The following is a 24,396-nucleotide window of genomic DNA, read 5'->3' as shown; positions in this document are numbered from 1 at the left end:
ATTTCTCTTTTCAATTCTGTCAATTTTTGCTTCATATATTTTGAAGCTCTGTGGTTATGTGCACATGTTTATAATTGCTATATCTTCTTCCTGTGTTGAACTTTTTACCAGTATATAAGTTTCCTCTTTGTCTCTTGTAACCTTATTTGATTTAAAGTCAATTTTTTCCAACATTAATATAGGTACTTCAGGTCTTTTTTGGTCACTATTTGTAGGGAATGTCTTTTTCCATCCTTTGACTTTCAACCTTTTTATGTCCTTATATCTCAGTTGTGTCTCTTGTAGACATATTGGTGGATCTTATTTATCCAATCTGACAATCTTTGTCTTCAATAGGAGAGTCAATTTAGTTACATTAAATGTGATTACTGATAAAGAAGCTTTTACTCTGTCATTTATGTATTGTTTTCCATATGTCATATATTTTTTTCCTTATTTCCTCCATTACTGCCTTTTCTGTCTTGATTTTTTGGTGGTGTATGGTTGTGATTCCCTTCTTTCCTTTTCAGCATATTTTTTAGTTATTTTCTTAGTGATTGCCATGAGGATTACAACTAACATCTTAAACTAACAACCTAGTTTGAATACCAGCTTAGTTTTAATAGTATACAGACACTGTGCTCCTATATATCCCTGTCTTTCCTGTTTTGGTTCTTAATTTACAGATTACCTCTTTATTCACTATATGCCCACTAACATAGAATTATAATTATTTATAATTACTTTATGTAATTAGAATTAAGTCCCCTTTGGCTGCCTGCCATAGTTTTGGGTTATGGGGGATGGTAGCCACTACATGAAACAGTGATATTCACCAAAATTTACCAACCTCTCCATCAATCTCGCCTCTGGACTCTGCAAGTGTTTAACTGGGTCCAGAATTCCAAGAGTCGCTTCATACAGTCCTGCCAGCTCAATGGTAATTTCCATGGAGGGACAGATACCTGGACATTCCTACTCACCCATCTTCTATGACACCACTGTCATTTCCTTTTACAAATTGTGGGATGAAGAGTGAAATGACACAGCCAGAGACAAGACTAGAATTAAATCTTGTGTTTTTTAAGGGGGCTGGGGTCTCCTGGATATAAGGAGCTTGAGCAATAAAAGGACAGAAAATGTATGGAAAAAGAGGGACAAGGAAAGATTGTTTTCTAAATCTTAAAAACAGAAGAAATGCTGTACATACTTCCGTCTTTCTGTCTGACCTCTTGGGATTTTTGTGTTTACAGTTTTTTCACTGCAGAGAAATATGAAAGCCATTTGCAAACAATTCCTGATTTGAATTTTGAAATGGTACTTTTATGAATCTCCACCAAACTTACCTTTAAGTTTCTCCCTTTTGTATATTTATTGCTTCACGTAAAAGAACTTTTGAAATTGAATTTAAGAAAGCATTCTTCAATCAACTATGAGGGATGACAGATTGACAAACTCTGCTGAAGGTGAATATGCAACCAGGATAAGTTTTGTTAATCATTGAGAAATTTGCAGAAGACTCAAAAACAGAAACTATGATGTTATTCATTACTGCAACACAGTAATATGTAGGTAAAAGTTTTTTCATCTTTTCCCCAAAATACATTAACATAATTAAAAATAGCAACCTATTATTTAAAAACGTTTTGGCTTAAAAATTTTTTTACTGGCATAATTATATACGAAGTTCAGTAAAAAATATTTAACTGGCCGTTATTATTATTCATTCCATTTCAGGATTACGGTGTATTACTGAAAATAATTTTTCTTGTACAGAAGACGAAAGTTTAAAAATTATCCGCTCTGGATGTTAAATATGCCTTGGGGAGGGTACCCAGGTTATTTTCCTAAGCAACATAAATGGAACCTGAGACTCTTCGTCTAACGCAGGTGTTATTCTCTGCTGAGAAGCTGAAGGCGTGGGAGGATCAACCAAGACCCCCACTGCGACCAAGCAGACATGCACACTTAGCGCCCCCAGCGAGTCCCTGGGTTCTTAGGTCCAGATCAAAAGCCGCTGCAGTTAGCTCTGGGCCCAATCTAAACTGCGGAGGTAGCTGTTGTCATGGAAACGGCCTGCTGTTGACTGGCGCACCATTCTTGGCGCCTTTGTTGCGTCATTTCCGGTCACCAGCCCCGGGCGCGGTAGCCCTAGCCCGCCTTAGCTGTAGGGGTGAGTGTATAGTGGAGTTTGAATGCTGTCTCCCGGAATACTAGTTGACAGTACGCTTTTCCCTAGAGCTTTCTTTGGAGAATGCCCCATGGTCGGTCGGAAGGTTGTGGTCCCACAACGCTCCGGACCGAGTCGCCAGAACGTCTGGATGCGTCGCGGCGCATCCTGGCAACCGCCCGACCTCTGTGTAACCTCTCAGGTCCTTTAGCCAATTTCGGGGTTGGCTTGTGTGGAGTGTGTGCATGAAAGTCTTTCTTTAGCACCTTTCTGCCTTTTCCGTTCTCTTCTCCCTGATAGGTTTCCCCATTGTGGGATCTGCGTCGCATCCTTTTCAGAGGACCGTTTGGGACACACTCGTTGTGACTTTCTGCCTAAATGGTTTCAGAGACTTATGCTTTTTCTTTAATAACGACACCATGCACCTGCTTTACATCCTTAAAATGGACTTGATAAAAATGGTTCGACCATTCTCGTGACATCCTGAAGTAAGACAGACTTGGGGATGAAGGTCGGGGTATGCTTTCTCAAACTGTGCAGTGAAGGTCCTATCTACATTCATTTTCTGAGTGGGGCAGTTCTCATTGTTTCTTTGAATCTCCAGATCCCAGAAACACAGAAATAAAATACTTTTTCAAATTGAACGCATAGAAAACTTTTTTTTCCCCCAAAATAGAATAGGAAATATCAGAGTGCAACACATACAGAAAGGGCAAGTTTTTGTTTTGTGAAGCTTTTGTGTAATCTGTGTGTACTGGGTTGTAAAACATTTCTTACTGTGTGGTCAAAAGTTGAAAGACACTGGTGATGCTTCCAGTGAAATGTATGACATTCAGGCGGAGACACAGGAGACCCAGAGAACTCCCTTTGTCAGACTTCAGGAGATGACCTGGGTCTATAAAGGAGAGCTTTGATTCTTGAAATTGTCAGATGGACAAAGTCCACTGGTGCTAAGGAATGCTCTGAATAGCCTACCAGCAAAGATTAGCATTTGGATGGGGGCACAATATCCGGGGATCAGGGAAGACTATTGACTAGTGTTTTTCAAACTTTGGACCATTGTGAGTCATGAAATCAATTCAGTGGCTTGCAAACAATGTTTAAAAAAAAAAAAGAAGTAGTAGAATAGCAAATATGTATATCGGAGTAGCTAATACACATAAGAGTAAGAGCAAACATATACAGTATAATAATTGTATTGTGAAATTTGGTCCAGTTAAACACACACCATATACATACAAAGGCAAGTTTGTAGTAGGTTGCAAAGTAACATGTATTTCTGAATGGAAAAAAAAATATTTCATTAGTAGATGATAAACTGAAATGCTTGAGGGGAAAAGATGAGAATAAATAAATGAGGGAAGGGGGTTGGTGTTCTCGGAATGAGTAAAATACAGCCATTTCAGGTATTGTGGTAGAGGTGGAGGGATTCTCAAATGGAGATTTAAGGAAAGAAAAGTAACCCTATTCTTAGGATTGAAGATAGATACTATTGCCTTGTGTGGGGACCTGGAATTGGCCACCCCAAGATATGTCTCTTTGGCATCAGGATTATTTGAGGCTGATTGCTTTTGATAAACTGGGACAGGGAAGGAGGCTCTGAGGAATGGAACTTGCCCTTTGTTAGGACACATTTACATTTGTAAGGTAAATCTCTATCTGTAAAGGTGCCTCCCTCACTGTACCAGGAAGAAGAAAGGAGATGACCTTCTCTCTAAAAACTCTTAATCAATACCAAAGGCAAGGACTTAAAATCTGCATTTTATTGTGCTAGTCTGGTAACCTCCTGTAACTGACTTCCCTCCCCCTCCCAACGTTGGCATTTCTTAAGGATTAAGCATCTTTCCTTAGGCTAGGAACTGATTGCTGCGCTCACCTGTGACCGCCCAGCTCCAGACAATCAACTAGCCTCCTGCTACGCCCACCAAGATAGCCGACCACTACCTGCTGTGTCCATCAAGCCCTGTGCTGACAGGGCAATCTTGTGACTGTTGTGGGAGGGACATTTCAATCACATGTGAAACACCCCGTTTGGGGGTATATAACCACTCTGTGCACCCCACTTCTTCGGTGCCCTTTCTTCCTTCGGGGCGAAAGGCCCCGGGCCATGGTTCCTCATAAAGCTTTGTTTAATTTTCTCTTGCTATTCTGTCTCATGTGAATTTAATTCGTTCTCCGGCCAGACGAACCCACATTTGGGGAGAGGAAATGTCCTCCTCTCCTACGCTTGTATCAGTAAGAATGTATCACACTTTATTTCTTTCTCAGCTGTTATGTGTCAGCCAGCCACCGAACCAGGAGAGGGAAAACAATTTAGGAAAAGAATCTTGGAGATAATCATATATAATTTGCAGGATTATTTTTCTCCCTTCTTCTTTCCCTCTTTTTCCTTCTTTTTTTTTTTTTTTGTAGTATATCTGCTTAAGAGGAAGAAATTATCCTCCTTATTACTCATATTTAAAACAATTATGGAAAGACCCAACCACACAAAAGTATAGAGCTTTGTACAATTAACCCCTTAATACCAATCGGTCAGCTTCAACAAACAACAGCTTTCTGCTGTTGATCATATATTTTCTGTCCTCAGAGGTGTTTTGAGAGGTAGATGAGGCATACAGAAGGAAATTAAGACATCATCTCTCATTTCAAAGAGATAGCCTGAAGTCATAGGAACAGAGATGAAAATATAATAGAGGTCTTCAGAATCTTCCTATCTTCTTTCTGTGGATCATATATCCTATATTCATGCTTGTGTCATATTTTATCAGTCACTTTATTTAAGGGATAGGAAATTTGTTCTTTTCCCCCTGTATTCAAGTTTAGTGAAGTCTTTATTTTTCTTCCGGTTTTGTGTCTATTTCTTGTTTTGTGTTTCGTTTCTGGTCTTAGGTTTTGTATTTCTAATTCAAGGAATTCTTTCATATCACCAAAATGCTTGTTGGAGGATATCTAATGTAGTTTAGTTTTCCTCAGCTTCATGATTGGCTTTTTGGGAGGTTTTTCATTAGCAGAAAAGCTTTTAATCACATTTTCTGACTTTTTGCAGTAGTTTTGCGTGGGTGTGGTCTGGGTTTTTTTTTTCTATTCATATTTTTTTTTTAGATGGGGGAGACTCAGTGTGTCTTGTTTTTCCTTAATTTCTACAGAATCCTTAATTTTTTCCTCTTATTTCCTTCTTTCCCTTCACTGCCTTGTCTCCAAGAGGTACTGCATCTTCTCTCTACATAGCAGATTTTCTCTCAGTATCTGCTTCGCAGAGGCTGTCACTTCTTACTGAAACTGGCAGAGAGTTAGCCATTGATGATTAAGTAGCTAGGAACTAAAGTTTTTTTTCCTTTTTGCAATTACTGATTATAGCTTTTAGCTGTTTAACCCACCCATTGTTAACTGTGCTGTTTAGGCACTATGCTGACTCCCACTAGGTTCCTGTAGATAATATCTCCCTGGAGCCTGGGTCACCATGGTAATGGGTGGGTGAGCTGTTTTTCACGAATTAGAACTCCTTGTCCACTTCAGGCCGGTTGAGACCACCAACTCATCAACTGGACCCATGCAGATGTCCGATAGGAGACCTTTTGATGTCAAGACTAAAAACTCCACCCTCAGATCATGCTAATGCCACCGTTTTGTGAACACGGGTCCTATGAAGAGGCATGGAGTCTGACTACGCTTGCGCAGATCATCAGTTACCTCACCTCTCACCTCCAATCACCTCTCTCCGCATTTCAGACCACCTTGCCACCTATCCCGTAAATATCCCTAAGTCCCTATTTTCAGGGAAGCGAATTTGAGACTCATGCTCTCGCTCCCTCATGTGGCTTCCTTGTGAGTAAACTCTCTGCTCGGTGTTTGGCTTTCTGGGCAGTGGGCAAAAACAAACCTGGTTCAGTAACATTATACTGCATATTTTCAGCCCATTTCCCATAGCCAGGGCTGTTAACTGCCAAGTCCTGATCTGTGTTCAGTGTTTTGGCATTTATGGTTTCACTTTTTCTTTCTGGGGGTGATCTTTTCTGTGTAACTGTAAGCCCTTTGCTCTTTCATGAAGTCTTTTCAGCCTTGCTCACCCTCCTTTCTGCACCCACTGGCTTTAGTGGCAGTGGATGGACTTCAGGAGCTCTGTTGGAATTTGTTTCTTTTCTTCCTCCTCTACTTATTTGAAAGTTGCTGTGTAATGCTGAAGGCATAGGTCCTGAATGTTTTCTTTCTTCTCTTTGTTGACTTTACAGTTGTTTCGGGAGAGTAAGGAGGAGATTTGGAATTTGGTTACTGCCCTTGTTCTCCAAACCCAGAAGTTACAGAAAACATTTTTGATAAAATTTAATATCCATTCATGACAAGAATGCTTAATAAAGTAGGATTACAAGGAAATATACTTAATTAGATAATGGGTATTTATAAAAAAAACCCATAGTAAATATCATACCTTAACCTCAAAATGGAGAAAAATTTCCCTTTGAGTTCAGGAACAAGACAAGAATGTTTCCTCTAGCATCACTTCTATCAACATTGTACTGGTGGTCTTAGCTAGTAACAGAAAGGGAAGAAAAAGTATAAAGATAAGAAGGCATAAAAATGATTATTCACATATGGTTGTATACATAGAAAATCCAAAAGGATCAACAAACAAGTTATTAGAATTAATAAGCGAGTTTAGCAAGATTTCTGGATGCTTCATCAGTGTACAAAAATGAATTGCATTTGTCTGGACCAGCAGCAAGCACTTACAAGATGAAATAAGAAAGATACCATTTATAATAGAAATATAACAAATACCTGGGAATAAACCTAATAAAAAACGTTAAAGATCTCTATTCAGAGAACCATAGAACATTATTGTGAGTCATTAAAGAAGATTTAAATAAATAGAAGGTTATATTCATGACTTGATGTTTCAGTATTGTAAAAATACAATTTCTCCCCCAAGTGATCTAAAGATTCAGTTTGATTCTTGCTGCTGCTTTGTAGAAACTGTCGAGCTGATAATAAAATTCGTATAGAAATGCAAAAATCCACAATAGTCAAGATTCTCTGGAAGATGAAGAAAAGAAGGAGAGCTTGCCCTACCATCCATCAAGGTTTATTATAAAACTACAGTAATTACGACAGTGTTGTATTGGCACAAGGACAGACAAAAAGTATAGAATATAGAGCCCAGAAACAAACCAATGTACATTTAGATGCTTGATCTATGACCAAGGTGATACTGCAGGGCAGAGGAAAAAGGATATTCTTTTCATGGTTTGGGACAATTAGCTGTATGAATGAAAAAAGAGGGAAAATTTATCCCCATTTCACATTGAATACAAAAATCAATTTCAAGTGGATTAACACGCTAAATATGAGAGGTAAAACAATGAAGCTTCTAGTACATAATGTAGGAGAATATCTTTATGACCTTGCTATAGAGAAAAATTTCTTGATACCAAAGAAATCACTAATAGTTAAATTGGACTGCATTAAAATTAAGAACTGGTGTCAAAAGACACCATTAAGAGGATGAAATTGAAAATGATTTTGTAATACACAAGACTAAGAAAATTCCTATGCCCAGAATATTTAAAGGAGTCAAACAAATCAATAAGATAATCCAGTAGAAAACTGGGCCAGAGACTTAAATAGGTGCTCTATTAGAAGAGACATGCAAGTAGTTAATAAACTTATGAAAGGATGCTTAAAACTGGCTAGCAATTAAAGAAATACAAATTAAAACCACAATGAGACACTACTACACATCCACTGGAACGGCTAAAAGTAAAAAGACTAACTACTATTGGCAATGATGTGAAACAACCATAACTCTGATGAGATTTTAAATTGGTACGGCTTTGAGAATGAGTTTGGTATTAACTAAGTTGAACATATATGTTATGACCTCATAATTCCATTCCTGGATAAATTCTCAACAGTGATGCATGGACAAGTGCCCTAAGCCATGTAAATGAATGTTCATAGGTGAATAATTCATAGTAGTCAAAAACTGAAAATAATTTGAATGTCCAAAAAAGTAGAATAGATAAATAAATTGTGGCATAGAATACTGCATCTAATTTTTGTTTTATGACATTAACATTTTTGAAGAATCAAGGTCAGTTGTCTGGTAGAAAGTTCGCAGTCAAGATTTGGCTAATTATTTCCATAAAATTAGATTCTGATTAAGCAGTTTTGGCAGAAGTACCACATAGGTAATGTGTTCTTCCCAAAATATCACATCAGAAGGCACATGATGTCAGTTTGTCCCACTATTGATTGATTGTTCACTTAGGTTAATATGGTGTTTGTGTAATATGTTAAGTTATATCTCTCCCCTTTGATCACTATTTTTACATACTCAAGGGTTCTTTTAAATAATTCAACATGTTATACACCATTACTGTCATCCTTTTTGATTCTCAAATTATCTAAAATTTTGCTAATGGGAGGCCCTTCAAGTTTGCTTCTGTGACTTTTTGCTATATCTCCGTCAGTCTTTGAGACCTTGTTTTCTGGCATAACTGGTTTTCTGCTTACTTTATATATCCCTTGCCTGAGAGTTGGATCAGTTATTTCTTCAAGGGGGCCTTTTTTTTCAGTTGGTTTGTTTGAGTTAGAGCCAGTTGGGGTCCATACATTGTGCTTAAGTCTCTCTCTCTTTTTAAAAGTAAACTTTTTTATTGTAAAATAGTTTTAGATTTACAGGAACATTGCAAAGATAGTACAGAGAGGTCCTGTACACCCCTGACCTAGTTTCCCCTATTGTTAACATCTTATGTTACTGTGGTATGTTTGTCACAACTAGGAAACCAACATTGGTACATTACTATTAACTAAATTCTACACTTCATTAGGATTTCACTATTTTTGCTTCATGTTTTTTTTTTTTTTCTGTTCCAGGATTCTATCCAGGATAGCACTTTACATTTAGATGCCATGTCTCTTTAGCCTCCTCTGATTTATGACATTTCCTCAGACTTTCCATGTTTTTGATGACCTTGACATCAACATACTGGTCAAATGTTTTTGTAAAATATTCCTTAATTAGGACTTTTCCGATTTTTTTCTCATGGTTAGACTGGGATTATAGGTTTAGGGTATGAAGACCACAGAGGTGAAGTCCCATTCTCATCACATCATCTCAAGGATACGTGCTAGTAACATGACTTGTCACTGATGATATTATTTTTGATCACTTGGCTGAGGTACTATTTACCAGCTGTTCCAACTGTAAAGTTACCCCTCCCTCTATACTCCATTCTTTGAAGCAAGTTGCTAAGCATAGCCCACACACAATGAGTGGGAAGGAGGGAAATTCACTTCCCCATCCTGGAGGGGAGAGTGACTGCATAAATAATTTGGACTTCTCTGTAAGGGAGATTTGTCTTTTTTTCTCCTTTTATTTATTCAATCATTTATTTATATCAATATCAATTCATAGATATTTATTTTATACTTTGTGTTATAATACAATGGTACATTACGTTATTGCTCAAATTATTTTAACTTTGGCCATTGTGAGCTCTTTTAGGTTGGCTCCTATGTCTCTTTGACATCTCCTCTCCCCATATCCTCTTTTTCTTTTTCACTGAGGAAGATTAGCCCTGAACTAACATCTATGCCAGTCTTCCTCTACTGTATATGTGGGTCGCCACCACAGCATGGCTGATGAGTGGTGTAGATCTGTGCCCAGGATCCAAACTCATGGACCTGGGCCCCCAAAGTGAAATGCACTTACTTTAACCACTACACCACAGGGCTGGCCCCTTCTCATTATTTTTTTAAAGCATTTCTTTACTTGCTGTCACTACAAGATTCTCCAGTCCCATCTTGTATTTTCTCTGTCCCAATCCTAGAGTCAAACATTTCTTCAAGAGGCCCAGATTCCTTTTATTGGTGAATGGTTTTAGAAACTAAGATCTAGGTGCTGGGTGTGCTCATTGTTACTGGAGTGCCACTGCTTCTAGGCCCTCTCAGCTGACAGTATTAGAATATATATTTATATGTGTTTACCCATGTATGCATATCTATAATTATTTCTGTATCCATCCATATCTATATTAAGCTAAACATGAATTCATGTTGGCATCTCTGACTCTAATCCAGTACCACAGGTATCACTTTTGCCTGTTCTCTGGCTTATGTGTAACTTCCCTCTCCAACACTGAGAAACCTGGCATTCACAGTCTACCATCCATTTACTTATTATATCAACTCCAGGCTACATGTATATCTATTTCAGAATTTCTATCCACATATTCCCATGAGAAACAAATTTACCAGCTAGGGTACATTGCTTATGTATGGTTTTTGTCTTTACTTTTATAGTTCTCAGTCATTTCAGAAGTTACTTAAGTCATGTCCTTTAGTCCCCATCTCCCTTAGTGAGGTTATGTCATACATTTGTAATACAGTTAGAATCTTTTTTCACAGCTTGCATTCTATAGGATCTAAGATCCTCAACCTCCTGATTGGAGTTTTTTTAAATTCTAATTTATTAAGGTTCAATATTTATATTGTAAAGTTGTTGATTTTGAAAAATGCATAGTGTTGTTTTCAAAGGACAGTATGATACAGATTAGTTCCATCAGCCTAAAAAATCTTCTATGCCTCCCCTAGTCAAATGCCTTCCCCTCCCCAAACTACTGGCAACCCCGATCTGTTTCCCATCCATATAATCTTGTCTTTCTAGAATGTTATATGAATGGAATCATGTAATATGTAGGCTTTTCTTTCATTTAACAAAATGCACTTAAGATTCATCCATACTGTTGTGTAAATTAATAGCTCATTCCTTTATATTTTTGGATAGTATCCTATTGTATGAGTGTATCACAGTTTATTTATCCATTTACCTGTTGAAGAACATCTTGATTGCTTTGAATTTTTGAAGATTATGCATAAAGCAGCTGTAAACATTTGCATGCAAGTTTTTGTGTAGATTAAGCTTCTCTTGTTTTGTTGAGATAAAATTCACCTAACATAAAATTCACCATTTTAACCATTTTAAAGTGTATAATTCAGTAGTTTTAAGTATATTTACAATGTTGTGCAATCATCACAACTATCTAATTCCAGAACATTTCTATCATCCCAAAAGAAAGGTGGGGTCCATTGAGCAATTACTCCCTATTTCTCTCTTCCCCAACCCTGCCATGCACTAATCTATTTTGTCTCTATGGATTTGCATATTCTGGATGTTTCATATGAATAGAATCATACAATAGGTGGCCTTTTGTGTTTGGCTTCTTTCACTTAGCATAATGTTTTCAAGGTTCACACATGTTGTACCATCTATCAGTACTTTATTCCTTTTTACAGCTGAATAACATTCCATTGTATATATATATATACCACATGTTTATCCATTAATCTGCTGATGGACATTTGGATTGTTTCCACTTTTTGGCTATTATGAATAATGCTGCTATGAAAATTCATGTACAAGATTTTATGTGAATATGTTTTCAATTTTCTTGGGTTTATGCCTAGGAGTAGAATTGCTGGATCATATGGTAAAATGACATCTAAATTTACAAGGAACTGCCAAAGTTTTCCACAGCAGCTGGACCATTTTACTTTCTAACCATTAATGCATGAGGGTTCCAGTTTCTCCACATCCTTGCCAACATTCATTGTTTTTCATTGTTTTGATTATAGTTATCCTAGTGAATGTCAAATGGTATCTTGTGGTTTTGATTTGCATTTTCCTAATGACTAATGGCATTGAGCATATTTTATGTGCTTATTACTCATTTGTATATCTTCTTTGGAGAAATGACTATTCAGATCCTTTGCCTGTTTTTTTAAATTGGGCTGTCTTTTTGTTGCTGAGTTGTAAGAGTCCTTTATTTATTCTGTATACTAGACCCTTGTCAGATATATTATTTTCAAATATTTTCACCCATTATGTGGGTTATCATTTCACTCTTTTGATAGTGTCCTTTTATCCACAAAAGTTTTTAATTTTGATGAAATCCAATTTATCTATTTTTTCTTTTGTCGCTTGTGCTTTTGGTGCCATATTTAAGACGCTGTTGCCTAACTTAAGGTCTTGGAGATTTATTCATATGCTTCCTTTTAAGAATTCTACAGTTTTAGGTCTTACATTTAGGTCTTTGATCCACCTGGAATTAATTTCTCTATATGGTGTGTGTAGGCGTCCAAATTCATTCTTCTGCATGTGGATATCCTATTATCCCAGCACCATTTGTTGAAAAGATAATTCTTTCCCCATTGATTGGTCTTGGAGCTCTTGTCAAAAATCAATTGACCATGGACACATGGGTTTATATCTGGACCCTGAATTATGTTCCATTGATCTGCATGTCTATCCTTATGCCCATATCATACTATTTTGATTAGTGTAGCTGTGGTGAAATCAGGCACTGTGCATCTTCTTATTTTGTTCTTTTTCAAGATTGTTTTTACTATTTGGCATCTCTTGAAATTCCATATGAATTTTAGGATCAGCTTGTCCATTTCTGCAAAGAAGGCAGCTAAGACTTTTAATCATTGAATCTGTAGATCATTTTGGGAGTATTGACATTTTAACAATATTAAGTTTTCTACTCCATAAACATTGAGTATCTTTCCATTTATTTTGGTCTTCTTTAATTTCCTTCAACAATGTTTTATAGCTTTCATTGTACAATTTTTGCACTTATTTGGCTAAAGTTATTCCTAAGAATTTTTTCTTTTTCATGGAAAATGGAATTTTTTTAAATATCATTTTGGATTATTCATTGTTAGTATGAAGAAATACAACTGATTTTTGAATATTGATCTTGTATCCTGTAACTTTGCTGAACTCGTTTATTAGCTTTAATAGTTTGTGTGCGTTTATTCTTTAAGGCTTTCAAGATACAAGATCATGTCATCATGAATAGAGATAGTTTTACTTGTGCCTTTTAAATCTGCATGGCTTTTATTTATTTATTTATTTATTTATCTTCTAAATTTCCTTGGCTAAAGCTTCCAGTACAGTGTTGAATAGAAGTGGCAAGAATGGACATTCTTGTCTTGTTCCTGATCTTAGGGAGAAAGCTTTCAGTCTTTTACTGTTAAGTATGGTGTCAGCTGTGCATTTTTGCATAGATGCCCTTAAGCTGGTTGAGGAAGTTCCCTTCTTTTCCTAGTTTGTTGAGTGGTTTTTGTATATTCTTTTAATTGTGAAAGGGTGTTAGATTTTGTCAAAGCTTTTTCTGCATCTGTTGAGATGATCAAGTGTCTTTTTTTCCCCTTCATTCTATTAATAAGGTGTATTAGATTGATATTTTTGTGTTGAATCATCCTGCATTCCTGCTATAAATCCATTTAGCCATGGTATATAATACTTTCAATATGCTGCTGGAATCAGTTTACTCGTGTTTTGTTGAGGATTTTGTCATCTGTATTGATAGGAGATATTAGCTAGTCTTCATATTATTTTGGTGGCATCTTTTGTCTAGCTTTGATATTAGGGTAATATTGGCCTCATAAAATAAATTAGGAAGTGTTTCCTCTTCTTATATTTTCTTTGAGTCATTCGTCCATCAAGCCACTAGACAGGTCAAAACAACTACCCACAGTTCTTTGTGGATGAGGTTTGTTCTGCTCCCTCTAGTACCTAGGCTGCAAATAGGAGCCATTATCTTCAAGGCCACTGCTGAACTGGGGAGCATAGAATGGGACCAGTTAAAATGCCACAAAGTTAAATGCCACAAAGCTTGCTGTTCTTACTAAGATTCAGCTACTTTTCTTTGATTAAGCATTCCACTGGTTGCTGCAAGCTTTTGGTTAATTTCCAAAATTTCAAAAATGTTGATTCTAGAATTCAAAAGCAGTTTTTGTGGGGCCACCTCATGGCGGAGTGGTTAAGTTCATGTGCTCCACTTCAGTGACCCAGGGTTTTGCTGGTTTGGATCCTGGGTGCAGACATGGCACCGCTCATCAGGCCATGCTGAGGTGGCATCCCACATAGCACAACCAGAAGGATCTACAACTAGAATATACAACTGTGTACTGGGGGTGCTTTGGGGAGAAGAAGAAGGCAAAAAAAAAAAAAAAAAGGAGAGTGGCAACAGATGTTAGCTCAGGTGCCAATCTTTAAAAAAAAAGTTTTTGCTAGAATTGCTTTGGTTGCTTTTTGGAGGGGGGACTTTTGGAGTTCCTTACTCTGCCATTTTCTCTGCCATTTTCAAGTCTCTTAATTTATAACAGTCTCCTTTCTTTTTCCCCCATGTCATTTGCTTGTTGTTGAAGAAACAGGTCATTTGTCACGTAGAATTTCCTATAGTCTGGATTTTGATAATTACATGATAGTAATGTCATTCAATGATTCATTTGTCTGCTGTAATTTCTATAAACTGGAGGTTATAGCTAAAGACTGTATTAGATTCAGTTTCAGTTTTCTGACAAGAATCCATATATCTGGGGCTTTGTTCTTCTTATTTCAATACCTCAGGAGGCATGTGATGGCTTAATGTTTCACTGTTAATGATCAGTGGGTTCAGGTGTCATCAATCTGATTTATACATTATAAAGATCTCCATCTACCTTCCTCCTAATAGTGTAACATCTTTTACGTTTGGAATTCTAGGTCCTCTACAGAGTACTGTTCAGTAAATGTTCACAATTGTGCTTCTGCCCACAGGTTCTCTGGATAGAGGCCTCAGTTTGGAGGTTAAAAGTACAGCTCAAATGCCAGGGATGGAGGTGAGCCTCCAAGGAAATTGCACCTCTGAAGAGAAGTCGTAGTCTGAAGAGAAGCTTTAGCTTCCAGCTCCTTTCAGACATCTTCTGAACGGCTGTTTGGAGGAAAAGCTGGTAGTGCTGGATCAGTCAACAGACAAATAGGACAAAGCTGACTTAGAGGTCCTCAGAGCATTGGCACTGGCAAGATCAGAGAGATGGGGAATTACTTGTGCTGAAGCAATTCCAGACCCTCTTGAGCAAGGAATCTAAAATTCGTCTGAAAATAATGAAAACTCTGTGTCTCTGGAAGATTTAACCCAAATGAGGAGATAAGTATGACTTACAGAAAGCATACACTAATGGACTAGACTCAGAAGAAGGCAGTCGGCAAAGTGAAAGTAGGAAACATAATTTTTCCTTACCTTTCTTTAGGCATAGGGTCAATCCTAGGTAATTTTATTTTTTATTATTGCACAAGCTTTGTAACAGTAATGGAAAGGGGAAGAAATCAGCCAGAATCTCATTTCCATAACACATCAAGTGTATTTTCCATGTGTCCTTCCTGTCCTTGCCTATATAAATGCATACTTTTTACTCAGTTATAATTGTGGAGTAGAAACAATAATTGTTTCAGACTTTTCATTCTATCACAAGCATTTTATGCATTGGCTGTGTAGTTTTCATAATTACTTTGACAGTGGTGTGTTATTCCCTCAAGATGCCATTTCGATACTTTGTAAATTTTGTTTCTTTTTATGGGATATTTGCATTGTTTGGAATTTCTGATGTTTTCGTGATGCAGGACTCATCTTTTAGCGTGTGGTATTTTTCTGTTTTTGTTTTGTTTTGTTTTCTGCTAAGGAAGATTCACCCTGAGCTAACATCTCTGCCAATCTTCCTCTATTTTGTATGTGGGTTGCCACCACAGAATGGCTGCTGATGAGTGGTGTAGGTCCACGCCCAGGAACCAAACCCAGGCCGCCGGAGCAGAGTGTGCCAAACATAAATACTAGGCCACTGGGCTGGCCCCTGTTTTTTTTTTAAATGATTTCTTTATAAGTAATTGCTAACAGTACTATTACTGCAAAGAAATACTGAACAATTCTGTGATATGAGGGGCCAAATTGCTTTCCAAAGAGGTCATAACAATTTACACTGCTTGAGCACCTTAATGAAGTGGAGTTTCTCCTTAGTACTCTCATCTTCCTTTTTGTACCTATTTCTACCTCCTAGTGTTCCCCTGTCCAGGCAGCCTATGTCCTCATGATCCCCTTTCAGTTTCTGCCCGTAAGAGCATCCAGATAACTGTTGCCTGCAACCCACTTTGATAACAGAGATAGGAATTCTTTTCTCTGAATCTCGGGAACTGGAAATTACATCTATCCTTTTGCTTTCTTTGATAGCTTTCTTTGTAGAGCAGGTAGGGGTCACATCTGTTGTTCTGGTGGGCTTATTGACCAGTAATTTGTCTTTGGACTCCATGTTCTTCTGACATCTCTATCTTCGTAGGATTCTCCCTCCCCTCACAATGGTGCACAAAGGAGAGAGTCTGGCTACCATGCTTCTGACTGCAAGGCACCAGGTAAGTAAGAGTTTGTTCCCAACAGAAATGACATTCAAGTGTTCACAGCATTAACACGTTTTACTCTCTCACCTTGAAATTTATGTTCTCATATGAGAATTCTGAAATCAAATGTTATTTGGCTTATTGTGGTAAATGGTAGGTTCTGTAGAGAAAGCTCTCTCAACAGTACCATTCTTTAGTAATTAGCTCCTCAAGCCATGCATTTATTTATGCATCCAGTAAACATTTTATATTAGTTTCCTATTGCTGCATAACAAATTACCACAGATTTCGCAGCTGAAAACAACACCCATTTATTATCTCACATTTTTGTAGGTCAGAAGTCAGAGCAGGGCTCATCTAAGTTCTCTGTTGAGGTTTTCATATAAGCTGAAATCAGGGTGTCAGCTGAAGTCACGATCGCATCTGAGGCTTGCAATCCTCTTTTAAATAAACTCACTTTGTTTGTTTGGCAGAATTCAGTTCCTTGTTTGTAGGACTAAAGTCCCATTTTCTTTCTGGTTGTTTTCTGGGCATTGTTCTCACAACTAGAGGCTGTCCTCAGGTCTTAGACATGTGGCCCTTTCACCACATGGCAGCTTGCTTCTTCAAAGTCAGCAGGAGAATCTGTCCAGTCTGCTGCCATACAGTCTTATATAATGTAACCTAATGAAGGGAATGATTATCCAATTGTAGTCACGGGAGCTGCTCACACTCAAAGAGAAAAGATTATACAGAGTGAGTACAATGGGAGTAGAAAACTAGGAGACACCTAGAATTCTGCCTACCATACATTTATGGAAAACTTAGTAATTAATTCAAGCAGTGCTTATTAAGTATTCACTATGTGTTTTCTTGGGGATGCTAGAGAAGTAGGAAATAGAATTTCTACCTTCAAGGAGCTTGGCATCTGAGTGAGGAAGTCAACATACAAGTAATACCATTGTAGCAGTCTTAGGTAGTAAATGACTAGTATTTTTGAAAGGAGTGGTACAGAAAAGAAGTGCTCTAGGAATTTTAAGATAGAAGGTATGGACTGCAAGGATCAGGAAAATTTCAAGTAAGAGGTGGAATCTATGTTGAGATGTGAAGGATGCATAGAATTTGAAAAATCTGGGAAGTATGATGGAGACTGTGGTTGTCTCCCAGTATCCATATTCCTCTTCTCAGTAACAGAACCCCTAAATTTTAGCTAGCCACATGGCCAGAAAGAATAAATGCCATGCTTTTCCTGCTTCTTTTGCCCCTGTTTCATGTGACTAACTTCTAGTTGATGTATGCAAAAGTGTCAGGTGACAGCTTCTGGGAAACTTTCTGAAAAAATGGCTGATATGTGCCCTTCTTTTCCCTTCTGCCCTTCTGCAGCCATCTTGGATTATGAAGTCAAGTTCATACATGATGGACCAACAAGATAGAAGAGCCTGGGTCCCTGATGCTTTGGAATGCCACGGCAGCCCTCACCACCTACCTAGACTTTTTGTGTGGTCCCTGGTTAAGTCACTGTTATTTTGAGGTTTTGGTTAGTTATAAGTGAACTGAGTCTTAATTAATGAAAGTATATTTCCAACAAAGTGAATAATACAATCAAATGCTAAGAAATGAGACTAGTTCAGCTGATAAATGAGAAGTTCAGCTGGTAGAAATAAAGCAGTTGTGCTAGAAAATAGAAGAAAATAAGACTAAATTATATGGTAGTCTAGATTGTGACAAAAGAAGCACCAATGGGCCAGCTGAGTAATTTGTAATTTATCTTGCATATAAACTAGAGCCAATGGAGTATTTTTTAAAAGAAATAGGCCATAGTGAATGTAATGTTTGAGAATGAAATTATAACCAAATGGATATATGAGGTAAAGGAAAGTGAAGAATTGAAAATGGTATGCTGGTATCCTTGAGAAATGGAGTCCTGAGGAAGAAGGGACATATTTAGGATTGAGTTAGTTCTGAAGATATTGCTTTTGAGATGATAAGAACATGAAGTGAACATGGTTTATGGGTAACTGAAGATTCAGAACTAAAGCTTGAGGTGTCGGTTCTTTATTTAGAGGAACAGTGCTAATAGCTGAAACAAAAAGAATATAGAGAGAATTGCCATGCCCAAGGCCTGAGCTTTGAAAAATACTCCCATAAAAAGCATAAAAGGTAGAAGGTACCATGAAAGATCAGAGAGATAGAAGAGCCAGAATAAAAGGAAGGGGAATGTATGGACAAGGAGTGAGTTTCATGACATGAAGGATGTCATCAAATCCAGCAGAAAAATTGAAAAGAATGAGGACAAAGGTAGTGGACAAAGATAGTGGGTTTAGGTGTAGCAAAGGGAGTAATTGTTATCTCAAAGGCTGAATCTCAGAAATAGCCTGGGAAAACTAAAGATTTGCAGTTCCACAAGGAAGGAATTTTTCAGTCTTCAAGAAAAGAAATCCTAGCAGGCTGTAGTGTATAGAAGGAGAGACTAAAGTATAATTGGGGCTTTTGCTAGTTGGTCCCAAGCTTATTTATGTGGTTAATGAGATCATTTACTCACAGTGAGGGTGGAGTGTGGAGGAGATTGAAGAAAAATCTGAATGATAGCCATCAGAGAAGAGAATAACCTAGGGAGTCCATGTAATACAAATAGTAGTGTTGTCTAACAGCAGTGAGGGATATATTGAAGATGGTCTGAGAGAACTTTTATTTATTTATTTTTATCAAGTCAATATATCAATTGAGAATGCTTTTGGCTACAAATAACAGAACATTTAAACTATAGCTTAAACTATAGTCTACAGCAGAGTATGGCAAACTAGGGCCTATAGGCCAAATCTGGCCTGTTTACGTAAATAAAATTTTAATGGAACACAGCCATGCCATTTGTACATATTGTCTGTGGCTGCTAGAGCACTATAATGGCAGAATTGAGTAATTGGGACATAGACTGGATGGCCTGTAAAGCCTAAATTATTTACTGTCTTTTCCTTTACAGAAGACATTTGCCACCGCTGGTCTAGACTAGAGGAACATTTAGTGCCTACTCAACCAGAAGTCTAAAGATAGACAGATTCAAGGTTGATTCACTGGTTCAATAATATAAGGAAATTATTATCCCTGCATATCTCTTCCTTATTTCTTATTGTTGCAAGATGGCTGCCACAGCTCCAACCATCATTCTACAGTGTTTAATGCAGGAAGAAAAGGCAAGAGATATGTGGCAGATGGCCATTTTCTCCTAAAGTGATTTTTTTCCTTTTATTAAGGAGCAAAATTCTAAGAAGTGCCCATCAGTGCCCTTAACTTTTCATTGGCCCAAACCATGAGACACTGAGAAATATTACTGCATAGAATACACAAGTGATGATAGTTCTCTTTCCCTAAGATCCAGTAGGTCATATTTCCAGTGTTTAAGGGGTGAGGAGAGGAAAAGGAACACACAGAGGAGATATAGGAAGAGTAGTCCTTCAGCTACAAGAAGAAGTAGAAGTGAGAATTGTTGAGGAAGACAAGGAAGTGGAGAGTTAAAAGAAAGAGGAGCAACCAAGCAGAGATTCTATAAGATAAGGACAAAAAATGCCCACAATATTTGGCAATTGAGTGGCCGCTGCTGACTTTAGTCTTTGCCGCAGTCTTTTAGACTTTGAGAGCAGAAGTCAGACTGAAGTTGAAAGTAAGGAAGTCAAACAGTGTAAGAAAGGGGAAAAAAAAGACTGAATAAATATTAACCAGAAGAAAGATATGGGTTAAAGAAAGGGAATTTTAGGTTGAGAAATGACCTGAATATTTTTAAAGGACAAGGAGAAAGAGCCATTGAGATGAGAGAGTTGAGGATGCAAAGAAGAGACTGACTGCTGGAGTGAGATTCCAAAGGAGACGAGATGAGGTCAGAGGTGCAGAAGATAAGATTAGCCTGGGGCAGGAGGGATGCTTAATCTCTGGGGTTGGAGGAAAACAGGTGAAGCGATGTGTAGAAAGAAACAAAAGTACCAGTTTGGGTGCTTTCATATGCTAGTAACTGAATACTAATGAGAGGTATCTTTAGCAGGAATTTTTAAATCATACACAAGAAATCCAGAGGTAGTTACAGCGTTGATTAATTCAGCCACTAAATGTGGAAAGTTCTGGAATGGCTTCTCTATGATTCTCTTAGCTTTCTCCTCTTAGTTGCAAGATGCGTGCCACAGATTCAAGCCCCATGTCCTCTCATAACAATGTTCAAAGGTGGGCCGGGGTAAGAATTCTTATCTTTCCCTGTCTGTCTTTTTTTTCTTTTGTTCTTTTTATTTTAATGTTTCAAACCTATTAAAAATTTGCAATAATAATGCGAGGAACTCCCATATGCTCTTCATCTAGATTCAGCAATTGTTTACATTTTGCATCATTTGCTTTATAATTCTGTGTGTGTATAATTTTTTTCTGAATCATATCTAAGCATGTTGCCAGCCCGATGCTTTTTTTCACTCCCATATACTTCTATGTATTTCCTAAAAACAAGGATATTCTCTTACAGTCATAGTATAATATCAAAATGTGGAAAATTAACATTGATACAATATAATTATTTAATCCACAATCCATATTCAAATTTCTCCTTGGTTGTACCACTAATGTCCTATATAGCTACCTTTTCCCCTTGTCCAGGATCCAGGCTGGACTCACTTGTATTAAGTTGCCATGTATTTAGGCTCCTTTGGAATAGTTCCTTAGGTTACTTAGCTTCTTTGTCTTTCTTGTTTTAACATGTTTGAAGAGCACAGGCCAGTAATTTTGTAGACTGTCCCTCAATTTGGATCTTCCTGATATTTCCTCATGAATAGATTTAGGTCTCGCAGTTTGTGCAGGAATAACAGTGTGGTGTGGTGTCCTTCACCATGCATGATATCAGGGTTCACATGATATCTATTTGTCCCAATATTGGTGATATTAACCTTGATCACTTAACAGTTTTCACCACTGTTAAATTATTTTTTCCCTTAGTAGTTCGTAAGCAATTTGTGGTGAGACACTTTGACAGTATGTAAATATCCTATACTTCATCAACCTTTCACCCATTAGTGTTATTATCCATTGATGATTTTTAAATTCCGTCATTCCTTCTACATTTATTAGTTGGCATTCTCCTGTAGGGAAGAACTCTCCCTTCACTTATATTCATTTATTTATTTATATCAGTATAGCTTTATGGATTCTTATTTTAGTCAATGAGATATAATCCATTATTATCATTATTTATTTTAATGCTTAAAGCATCTCAGATTTGGCCAATGGCAGTCCCTACAGTCTGGCTTCTGTGTTCTTTTAACACGTCCTCATTATTTTTGGAGCAGTTCCTTGTTTTTTGGCACAAGATATTTGGGGCTTATCTTGTTCTTTCCCTGACCCAGCCAGTCTTCAAATCAGCTATTACTCTACAGAGCTCCATTTTAGTGGAGCATGAAATTTAGACATGAAGGTTGGGACACTAAGTGCCACTCTTCTTCTGGGGTGTCATTGCCTCTAGGCCCTGTCAGTAACAGAGCTAACAAATAAGTCCTCCCCACCCCATTTACATATATATACACACATCTATTTTTGTATCATCTGTAGATAGATATAAAGCCATGAATTTTTACTGATAACTCCAATTTCAGTCCATCAATAAAGAGTTCATTGTATTCTGCTGTCTTTCCGTAATTATTACTCACTTTTCTAAACCTGTCTCCCATTTGCCTCCACTTATTTAGTCATTTGCTCAAGCCTAGAATACACAGGCATTATTTTCAGATTTCCTAATCCATACAACTGTAATAGAAAACCTACTAACTAGAGTTTGACATTTGTTTACAGTTCTTTTTTGAGATAAGATTATATACAGTGAAATGCACAGATGATATGTTTAAATTTGATAAATTTTAATAAATGCTTATACCCATTTAATAACCACCTTAATCAAGATATAGAATATTTCTATTAACCCACAAAGTTTCTTCATTCTCCCAATCAGTTCCCACCCCACTCCCTGTAAGCAACCACTGTTCTGATTTTTATCTCAATAGATTTTGCCTGTTCTTGAACTTAATGTACATGGAATCCTATTATTATGTTCTCTATTGTGTCTGCTGTTTTCCCTCAACATAATGTTTTTCAGATTTATCCATATCCTGGGTGTATCAGTATTGCATTCCTATTTATTGCTGAGTAGTATTTATTGTGTGAATAGACCACAGTTTATTTGTTCATTTACTTTTTGATGGACAGTCAAGTTTTTTCCAGTTTTTGGCAATTAGGAATAAAGCTGTTATAAACATTCTTGTACAAGTCTTTTGTGTACATATATTTTACTTTCTTGTGGGTCAATACCTAGGAGGGGAGTTTTGGGGTCATAAGGTAGTTGTATATTTAACTTTATGTAGAACTGCTGAACAATTTTCCATTTACATTCCCCTTAGCAATATATGATAGATCTAGTTACTCCACATCCTTAACCAACAATCTTTTTAATTTTAACCATTCTAGTGGGGGCAAGTGATGTCAGTAAAATAGGGGCATAGGAATTTCTAACGCTCATTCCTCCCCCTCCCCCAACATCAGTTTGAACAACTATCCATGCACAAAAATACCTTCAAAGAGCCAAGGATTCTACTTGAGGGATTATAGCACCTGAGTGAAGCGCAGAAGTAAGAAAAGATGCATTGAGGAGGATCAGAAAGCTAGATTTACACTACTCCCATCACCCCTCCAATAAGCCCCAGGAGCCCAGCACAGAGAGAAACAGCCTCTTCACAGAAGAAGGAGAGTGAAGTGAGTGCCTGACTTCACCACAAACCCCAGAGCCAGCGGCCCCAGCACCAAGCTGACTTCCACAGTCCTAAGTGGCTTTCTGCTGGATCCCATAAATCCACGCCCCTGGCTCACCCCAGTGCCTGCTGGCTCCAGTGGCCTCAGGCATCCTCCGTGGCACCAGGCTCCTGGCAGTCTTCTTTGAATCCAAGCCCTAGGTTCACCCCAGAGCCTGACAGCTCCAGGGGCCCCAGGTGGCTCCTGTGGCTCCAGGTGGCCTCCTCTGTTCCAGACTCCCAGGAGGCCCTCATTAGCCAATTTCCTCAGCCCACCCAGGTGCTGGCTGGCTCCAGCAGCCCCAGGTAGCTTCTATAGCACCAAGCACCAGGTGGGCTCTCATGAACACAGGCCCCCAATCTGCCTTGGCACCTGCTGGCTCCTATGGCCCCTGGAGGCTCCTGTGGCCTCAGGCACCCAATCACTCCCCGTGAACCCAGGTGCCAAGTGAGCACCTATGAACCCAGGTTCCCAGGCAGGCCAAGCACAAGGCTAGTTACTGCAGTACCAGATTCTGATCTACCCTGGTACCAGGCTGGGTCCCATGGCCCCGGGCTCTCAAGTGCCCCAACATTAGGCCAGCCCACATGGTCCTAGCCTTGAGACTGGCTCTTACACACCCAGGCTCCTACCCTGCCCCAGTGCCAGACTGGCCCCTGCAGACGCAACCTCCAGGCTGGCCCCTAAGGCCGCTGGTTACAGGCTGACTCCTGTGGTCCCAGGCTCCAAGCTTACCCTAGTGCATATAAAATTACAAATTTCCCTCTAGGCAATCCCTTTTAGCTATATCTCATGAATTTTGCTAGGTTGTACTTTTACTATCATTTAATTTGAAATATTTTCTAATTCCCCTGGTGATTTTTCTTTTGACTCATGAGTTACTTAGAAATGTTTTTTTAAATTTCCAAATATTTCAGGCTTTTCTGGATACCATATTGTTACTGATTACAAATTTGGTTCTGCTGTGGTTAGAATATATTATATTCAAGATTTCAACTCTGAAATTTATTGAAACTTAGACATATGGTGAAATAGTCTACTTTGAAAGATAAAATCAGCTGAGTAACTGACTGGTATGTAATCATCAGACAGACCAAGCTGTCAGAAAAATCGAATTAAAGGAAAGGCATTCATCCATTCATTATGTATTTAGTAAGTATCTACTATTTACTCAGTTCTATTCAATATGCATAAATGAGCAAAAATTTCTGTTCTCATGGAATATGCAACTAATGGGAGGAGGAGAGAC

General features: G+C 37.9%; 1 long non-coding RNA gene across 1 annotated transcript; it reads left to right on the top strand.

The window, feature by feature from the left end:
* The first annotated feature begins 2,099 nt into the window (after positions 1–2,099).
* Positions 2,100–22,619, top strand: LOC111769178 (uncharacterized). Its single transcript, XR_002801968.2, has 4 exons — positions 2,100–2,152; positions 14,757–15,195; positions 16,307–16,379; positions 17,727–22,619. It is a non-coding gene; the product is annotated as an uncharacterized lncRNA (long non-coding RNA).
* The last annotated feature ends 1,777 nt before the right edge of the window (positions 22,620–24,396 follow it).

This window comes from Equus caballus, chromosome 20 (genome assembly GCF_041296265.1).
Source record: "Equus caballus isolate H_3958 breed thoroughbred chromosome 20, TB-T2T, whole genome shotgun sequence".
Classification (NCBI taxonomy): Eukaryota; Metazoa; Chordata; class Mammalia; order Perissodactyla; family Equidae; genus Equus; species Equus caballus.
The sequence above is the reverse complement of the archived record's forward strand: the minus strand, read 5'-3'. Positions and strand labels throughout refer to the sequence as shown.